This window comes from Oncorhynchus mykiss, chromosome 27 (assembly GCF_013265735.2).
Source record: "Oncorhynchus mykiss isolate Arlee chromosome 27, USDA_OmykA_1.1, whole genome shotgun sequence".
Lineage (NCBI taxonomy): Eukaryota > Metazoa > Chordata > Actinopteri > Salmoniformes > Salmonidae > Oncorhynchus > Oncorhynchus mykiss.
The window spans coordinates 45,492,374-45,500,594 of record NC_048591.1 but is presented as its reverse complement, the minus strand read 5'-3'; the positions used below and the strand labels follow the sequence as shown (position 1 = coordinate 45,500,594).

The 8,221-nt window shown below is 54.2% G+C and overlaps 1 protein-coding gene across 1 annotated transcript in view; it reads right to left on the bottom strand.

The window, feature by feature from the left end:
- mtus2b (microtubule associated tumor suppressor candidate 2b) overlaps positions 1-7,372 on the bottom strand; it is a 171,083-nt gene extending 163,711 nt beyond the window's left edge. Inside the window, exon 1 of the mRNA XM_036965045.1 lies at positions 7,230-7,372. The gene's annotated coding sequence lies outside the window, so the exon portion shown is untranslated. The remainder of the gene's footprint in view (positions 1-7,229) is intronic.
- Between the last annotated feature and the right edge of the window lie 849 nt (positions 7,373-8,221).

Here is an 8,221-nt window from a genome sequence, read left to right as displayed (position 1 = left end):
TCACCACTACCTCCTCCTCCCTCTGTCTCCACTACATCCTCCCTCTGTCTCTACTACCTCCTCCTCCCTCTGTCTCCACTACCTCCTCCTCCCTCTGTCTCCACTACCTCCTCCTCCGTCTGTCTCCACTACCTCCTCCTCCCTCTGTCTCTACTACCTCCTCCTCCTTCTGTCTCCACTACCTCCTCCTCCCTTTGTCTCCACTACCTCCTCCTCCCTTTGTCTGCACTACCTCCTCCTCCCTTTGTCTCCACTACCTCCTCCTCCCTTTGTCTCCACTACCTCTTCCTCCCTTTGTCTCCACTACCTCCTCCTCCCTCTGTATCTACTACCTCCTCCTCCCTCTGTCTCCACTCCCTCCTCCGTCTGTCTCCACTACCTCCTCCTCCCTCTGTCTTCACTACTTCCTCCTTCCCGTCTCCACTACCTCCTCCTCCCTCTGTCTCCACCAACTCCTCCTCCCTCTGTCTTCACTACCTCCTCCCTCTGTCTCTACTACCTCCTCCTCCCTCTATCTCTACTACCTCCTCCCTCTGTCTCCACTCCCTCCTCCGTCTGTCTCCACTACCTCCTCCTCCCTCTGTCTCCACTACCTCCTCCTCCCTCTGTCTCCACTACCTCCTCCTCCCTAGGTCTCCACTACCTCCTCCTCCCTATGTCTCCACTACCTCCTCCTCCCTCTGTCTCCACTACCTCCTCCTCCCTCTGTCTCTACTACCTCCTCCTCCCTCTGTCTCCACTACCTCCTCCCTCTGTCTCCACTACCTCCTCCTCCCTCTGTCTCCACCACCTCCTCATCCCTCTGTCTCCACTACCTCCTCCTCCCTCTGTCTCCACTACCCTCTCCTCCCTCTGTCTCCACTCCCTTCTCCCTCTGTCTCCACTACCTCCTCCTCCCTCTGTCTCCACTACCTCCTCCTCCCTCTGTCTCCACTACCTCCTCCTCCCTCTGTCTCTACTACCTCCTCCTCCCTCTGTCTCTACTACCTCCTCCTCCCTCTGTCTCTACTACCTCCTCCTCCGTCTGTCTCCACTACCTCCTCCTCCCTCTGTCTCTCCTACCCCCTCCCTCTGTCTCTACTACCTCCTCCTCCTTCTGTCTCCACTACCTCCTCCTCCCTTTGTCTCCACTACCTCTTCCTCCCTTTGTCTCCACTACCTCCTCCTCCCTCTGTCTCCACTACCTCCTCCTCCCTCTGTCTCTACTACCTCCTCCCTCTGTCTCCACTTCCTACTCCCTCTGTCTCTACCACCTCCTCATCCCTCTGTCTCCACTACCTCCTCCTCCCTCTGTCTCCACTACCTCCTCCTCCCTCTGTCTCCACTACCTCCTCCTCCCTCTGTCTCCACTACCTCCAACTCCCTCTGTCTCCACTACCTCCTCCCCCCTCTGTCTCCACTACCTCCTCATCCCTCTGTCTCCACTACCTCCTCCTCCCTCTGTCTCCACTACCTCCTCCCCCCTTCTGTCTCCACTACCTCCTCCTTCTGTCTCCACTACCTCCTCCCTCTGTCTCCACTACCTCCTCCTCCCTCTGACTCCACTACCTCCTCCTCCCTCTGACTCCACTACCTCCTCCTCCCTCTGTCTCCACTTCCTACTCCCTCTGTCTCCACTACTTCCTCCGTCTGTCTCCACCTCCTCCTCATCCCTCTGTCTCCACCACCTCCTCCGTCTGTCTCCACCACCTCCTCCTCCCTCTGTCACCACTAAACTCCTCCCCCCTCTGTCTCCACTAAACTCCTCCTCCCTCTGTCTCCACTAAACTCCTCCTCCCTCTGTCTCCACTACCTCCTCCTCCCTCTGTCTCCACCTCCTCCTCCCTCTGTCTCCACCTCCTCCTCATCCCTCTGTCTCTACTTCCTCCTCCCTCTGTCTCCACTACCTCCTCCCTCTGTCTCTACTTCCTCCTCCCTCTGTCTCCACTACCTCCTCCCTCTCGCTCCCCCTCCTCCTCCCTCTGTCTCCACTTCCTCCTCCCTCTGTCTCCACTAAACTCCTCCTCCCTCTCTCTCCACTACCTCCTCCTCCCTCTGTCTCCACTACCTCCTCCCCCCTCTGTCTCCACTACCTACTCCTCCCTCTGTCTCCACTACCTACTCCTCCCTCTGTCTCCACTACCTACTCCTCCCTCTGTCTCCACTACCTACTCCTCTCTCTGTCTCCACTACCTCCTCCCTCTCTCTCCACCTCCTCCTCCATCTGTCTCCACTTTCTCCTCCCTCTTTCTCCACTACATCCTCCTCCATTTGTCTCCACTACCTCCTCCTCGCTCTGTCTCCACTACCTCCTCCCTCTTTCTTCTTTCTCCACTACCTCCTCCCTCTGTCTCCACTACCTCCTCCTCCCTCTGACTCCACTACCTCCTCCTCCCTCTGTCTCCACTTCCTCCTCCTCCCTCTGTCTCCACTACTTCCTCCGTCTGTCTCCACCTCCTCCTCATCCCTCTGTCTCCACCAACTCCTCATCCCTCTGTCTCCACCACCTCCTCCTCCCTCTGTCTCCACCACCTCCTCCTCCCTCTGTCTCCACCACCTCCTCCTCCCTCTGTCTCCACCACCTCCTCCTCCCTCTGTCTCCACCACCTCCTCCTCCCTCTGTCTCCACCACCTCCTCCTCCCTCTGTCTCCACCACCTCCTCCTCCCTCTGTCTCCACTACCTCCTCCTCCCTCTTTCTCCACTAAACTCCTACTCCCTCTGTCTCCACTTCCTACTCCCTCTGTCTCCACTACCTCCTTCTTCTGTCTCCACTCCCTCCCCCCTCTGTCTCCACTAAAGTCCTCCTCCCTCTGTCTCCACTACCTCTTCCTCCCTCTGTCTCCACTACCTCCTCCTCCCTCTGTCTCCACTACCTCCTCCTCCCTCTGTCTCCACTACCTCCTCCTCCCTCTGTCTCCACTACCTCCTCCTCCCTCTGTCTCCACTACCTCCTCCCTCTGTCTCTACTTCCTCCTCCCTCTGTCTCCACTACCTCCTCTGTCTCCACTTCCTCCTCCCTCTGTCTCCACCTCCTCCTTCTCTCTCCACCTCCATCTGTCTCCACTTCCTCCTCCCTCAGTCTCCACCTCCTCCTCCCTCAGTCTCCACTAAACTCCTCCTCCCTCTGTCTCCACTACCTCCTCCTCCATTTGTCTCCACTACCTCCTCCCTCTTTCTTCTGTCTCCACTACCTCCTCCCTCTGTCTCCACTACCTCCTCCTCCCTCTGACTCCACTACCTCCTCCTCCCTCTGTCTCCACCACCTCCTCCTCCCTCTGTCTCCACTAAACTCCTACTCCCTCTGTCTCCACTAAACTCCTCCTCCCTCTGTCTCCACTACCTCCTCCTCCATTTGTCTCCACTACCTCCTCCCTCTTTCTTCTGTCTCCACTACCTCCTCCCTCTGTCTCCACTACCTCCTCCTCCCTCTGACTCCACTACCTCCTCCTCCCTCTGTCTCCACCACCTCCTCCTCCCTCTGTCTCCACTAAACTCCTCCTCCCTCTGTCTCCACTACCTCCTCCTCCCTCTGTCTCCACCTCCTCATCATCCCTCTGTCTCCACTACCTCCTCCCCCCTCTGTCTCCACTACCTCCTCCCCCCTCTGTCTCCACTACCTCCTCCTCCCTCTGTCTCCACTACCTCCTCCTCCCTCTGTCTCCACTCACTCCCCCCTCTGTCTCCACTACCTCCTCCCTCTCTCTCCACTCCCTCCTCCCTCTCTCTCCACTACCTCCTCCCCCCTCTGTCTCCACTACCTCCTCCCCCCTCTGTCTCCACTGTCTCCACTACCTCCTCCCCCCTCTGTCTCCACTACCTCCTCCTCCCTCTGTCTCCACTCCCTCCTCCTTCTCTCTCCACCTCCTCCTCCCTCTGTCTCCACTACCTCCTCCCCCCTCTGTCTCCACTACCTCCTCCTCCCTCTGTCTCCACTCCCTCCTCCTTCTCTCTCCACTCCCTCCTCCCTCTGTCTCCACTACCTCCTCCCCCCTCTGTCTCCACTACCTCCTCCCCCCTCTGTCTCAACTACCTCCTCCCTCTGTCTCCACTACCTCCTCCCTCTGTCTCCACTACCTCCTCCCTCTGTCTCTACTTCCTCCTCCCTCTGTCTCCACTTCCTCCTCCTTCAGTCTCCACCTCCTCCTCCCTCAGTCTCCACCTCCTCCTCCCTCAGTCTCCACCTCCTCCTCCCTCAGTCTCCACCTCCTCCTCCCTCAGTCTCCACCTCCTCCTCCCTCTGTCTCCACTAAACTACTCCTCCCTCTGTCTCCACTACCTCCTCCTCCCTCTGTCTCCACTACCTCCTCCTCCCTCTGTCTCCACTACCTCCTCCCCCCTCTGTCTCCACTACCTCCTCCTCCCTCTGTCTCCACTACCTACTCCTCCCTCTGTCTCCACTACCTACTCCTCCCTCTGTCTCCACTACCTCCTCCTCCCTCTGTCTCTACTTCCTCCTCCCTCTGTCTCTACTTCCTCCTCCCTCTGTCTCCACTACCTCCTCCCTCTCTCTCCACCTCCTCCTCCCTCTCTCTCCACTTCCTCCTCCCTCTGTCTCCACTACCTCCTCCTCCCTCTGTCTCCACTACCTCCTCCTCCCTCTGTCTCCACTACCTCCTCCTCCCTCTGTCTCCACTACCTCCTCCCTCTGTCTCCTCTACCTCCTCCCTCTGTCTCTACTTCCTCCTCCCTCTGTCTCCACTACCTCCTCTGTCTCCACTTCCTCCTCCCTCTGTCTCCACCTCCTCCTCCCTCTGTCTCCACTACCTCCTCCTCCTTCTGTCTCCACTCCCTCCTCTCCACTACCTCCTCCTTCTGTCTCCACTTCCTCCTCTCTCTGTCTCCACTACCTCCTCCTCCCGCTGTCTCCACTACCTCCCCCCTCTGTCTCCACTACCTCCCCCCTCTGTCTCCACTACCTCCCCCCTCTGTCTCCACTACCTCCCCCCTCTGTCTCCACTACCTCCCTCTGTCTCCACTTCCTACTCCCTCTATCTCCACTACTTCCTCCGTCTGTCTCCACCTCCTCCTCATCCCTCTGACTCCACCACCTCCTCATCCCTCTGACTCCACCTCCTCATCCCTCTGTCTCCACTACCTCCTCCCTCTGTCTCCACTTCCTCCTCCTCCCTCTGTCTCCACCTCCTCCTCCTCCCTCTGTCTCCACCTCCTCCTCATCCCTCTGACTCCACCACCTCCTCATCCCTCTGACTCCACCTCCTCCTCATCCCTCTGTCTCCACTACCTCCCCCCTCTGTCTCCACTACCTCCCTCTGTCTCCACTTCCTACTCCCTCTATCTCCACTACTTCCTCCGTCTGTCTCCACCTCCTCCTCATCCCTCTGACTCCACCACCTCCTCATCCCTCTGACTCCACCTCCTCATCCCTCTGTCTCCACTACCTCCTCCCTCTGTCTCCACTACCTCCTCCCTCTGTCTCCACTACCTCCTCTCCACTTCCTCCTCCCTCTGTCTCCACTTCCTCCTCCCTCTGTCTCCACTTCCTCCTCCTTCTGTCTCCACTACCTCCTCCTTCTGTCTCCACTACCTCCTCCTTCTGTCTCCACTACCTCCTCTCTCTGTGTCCACTTCCTCCTCCCTCTGTCTCCACTACCTCCTCCCTCTGTCTCCACTTCCTCCTCGCTCTCTGTATCCCCTACCTGCTCTCTCCCTGTCTGTTTTGTCTCCCTAGTGAAGCCACACTCTACACCACTCAGAGTTCTCAGAGGTGACAACTAGACTACAGAGTCAGCATGGACCTGCCAGCCCGCCTACAGTCGAACGCACAGCACAGAAACATCCATCATCTTTCAAAGGAAGTAAAGCACATAAAACCCATTTCAAATGCATGCTGAGAAACTGTGCTAACACTGAGGAATGGGAAAAATGTATGTTCACTGAGCGGGGCTTTACAAGTTACCCGATACTGAAATGTACTATTAGGGTGATTAGAGTGGTTCTATACTGAATGGACATAGAGAGGAGTTGTTCCATAAGTCTGCACTAAGATATCAGTCAGTTGTCAGTCACTCAGCCAGCCAGTCAGCCAGCCAGCTAGTCAGCCAGTCAGTCAGCCAGGAAAAGAGAGAGAGAGAGAGAGAGAGAGAGAGAGAGAGAGAGAGATACACAGAGAGAGAGAGAGAGAGAGAGAGAGAGATATACACAGAGAGAGAGAGAGAGAGAGATACAGAGAGAGAGAGATACATAGAGAGAGAGAGAGAGAGAGAGAGAGAGAGAGAGAGAGAGAGAGTTAGAGAGATGTTTACTGTTAATTTGTATTGTTTATCTACTTCACTTGCTTCGGCAATGTTAACATATGCCAATAAAACCCTTAAATTGAAAGAGAGGGAAAGTGAGAGAGAGAGAGAGGTAGAGAGGTAGAGAGGTAGAAAGAGAGGTAGAGAGAGAGAAAGAGAGGTAGAGAGAGAGAGGTAGAAAGAGAGGTAGAGAGGTAGAAAGAGAGGTAGAGAGAGGGAAAAGGAGAGAGAGAGGGAAAAGGAGAGAGAGAGAGAAAGAGTGTGAGAACGGGAAGAGAGAGAGAGGTAGAGAGGTAGAGAGAGAGAGGTAGAGAGGTAGAGAGGTAGAGAGAGAGAGAGGTAGAGGTAGAGAGAGAGAGAGAGAGCACCACTAATGAGAGGTTTGGATTTGTCCTTGCAGCCCGATGATGCAGTGCTTATCATAGCCCTGTTCCAAGTGGCAGCCTGTTCCCTATATAGAACACTAGGCCTACTTTTGATCTGAACCCAAAGGGCCCTGGGCAAAAGTAGGGCACTTTATAGGGAACAGGGTGCCATTTGGGATAAGAGCCGATTACATTAGCATGTGTTTGGCTGATTAGAGACACTGGTTAGGAAGTCAAGGGCTCCTTCTGAGAGACAGACACACAGCAGGCTGCTGTGACAGCAGACACACACACACACACAAGACCATGTTTGAGTTTGGCTATTATTAGCATTAGCTATCTAAGTCTAATGGGAAAAATGCCTCAAAAAGACAGTCACAGACTACCTGAAAGGTAAACAATTTGCCAGATGGCATAATGTGTGCATAGGGTTTAGCACCTAATATACATTTCACACCAGATAGACCGCAGACCCGGTCGGTTATTTTATAGATTCAAAGCGGAGTGTGAGCTGTGATTGCCTATTAGGCAATTCTAGTGTAAATCAACGTGATAGTGGTGTATTGTATAACGATGCCTCCGCCCCTCGGCTATAAATCCATCCCATATCTAACAGAAATTCACCTTACCTTTTAAATCCAGGAGAGTCCGTGTGAAATAGCCTCAAGTCTTCCTCAAAACTGTACATCCAACCTTACACCTGAGAGGTACGGAACATTCTGCAGCATCACAAGAAAACAGAGGAGACGGCGCGGGGATGGAGAATTGCGAAGGGAACCGCTCGTGAGTGGGGGGGTTTAAACGCCCAAATTAGGAGTGAGTTTAGAGCGCCGCCCTGTGGCAAAAGTCGGTAATTCTACACACCCACCTGCAAACATATGCTATGCCAGACCCCAGGAAGTAGTTTGGCGGGATTGGGTGCTGTATTTATCATTTTCAGAGGCGGGGTGCTGAACAAAGATGTTTGCCTGCGCTACAGACGTTATAGCTAACGCCTCCATCACACTGACCACTTCTTGCATTTTGCGTACACAACAGAAGTACATTCATGTCCAATGGAATGCTGCGTTTTCCTTGCAGCATTGCTTCGCAAAGTCAGTTGCAGCACGTTCTGTGCGTACGTTGGATTTATCGAACGTATGCGTCAAAACTGTACGCGTGGACGGCTTGACAGAAATGGTAGCAGAAGGTGAAGGTTAAACTTAAATTGTACACATATCCAGATGATGCAGCGTACCATTTTACGCCACGTGATCGAGACATAATACAAGAACTATTAAAGGCCCAGTTCACAACTTTTGTGAAGAAGGAAGAAAAAAAAATGCGCCCACCAAAATAAAATATTTTATTCATATATTTTTTTTTATTGTGATTTTTCAGATGGTGCTGCAGCACAAAAGGAAACCCTATTTCCCGTGGCTATGGCCTACACCTGTCATATCCTTGTTTTTTAAAATATTTATTGTCCTATCGTATTAGTTGATGTAAATAGCAGGCCTCATTAAAAAAAAAAAGTATCCATATGGGCTGAAGTAACCCGCACAGCTGTTCTCAATTGCAACCAACCCTGGCTACGGATTGGCCACTCCCTAACGCAGACGTCCAGGTTATATTTTAGTCC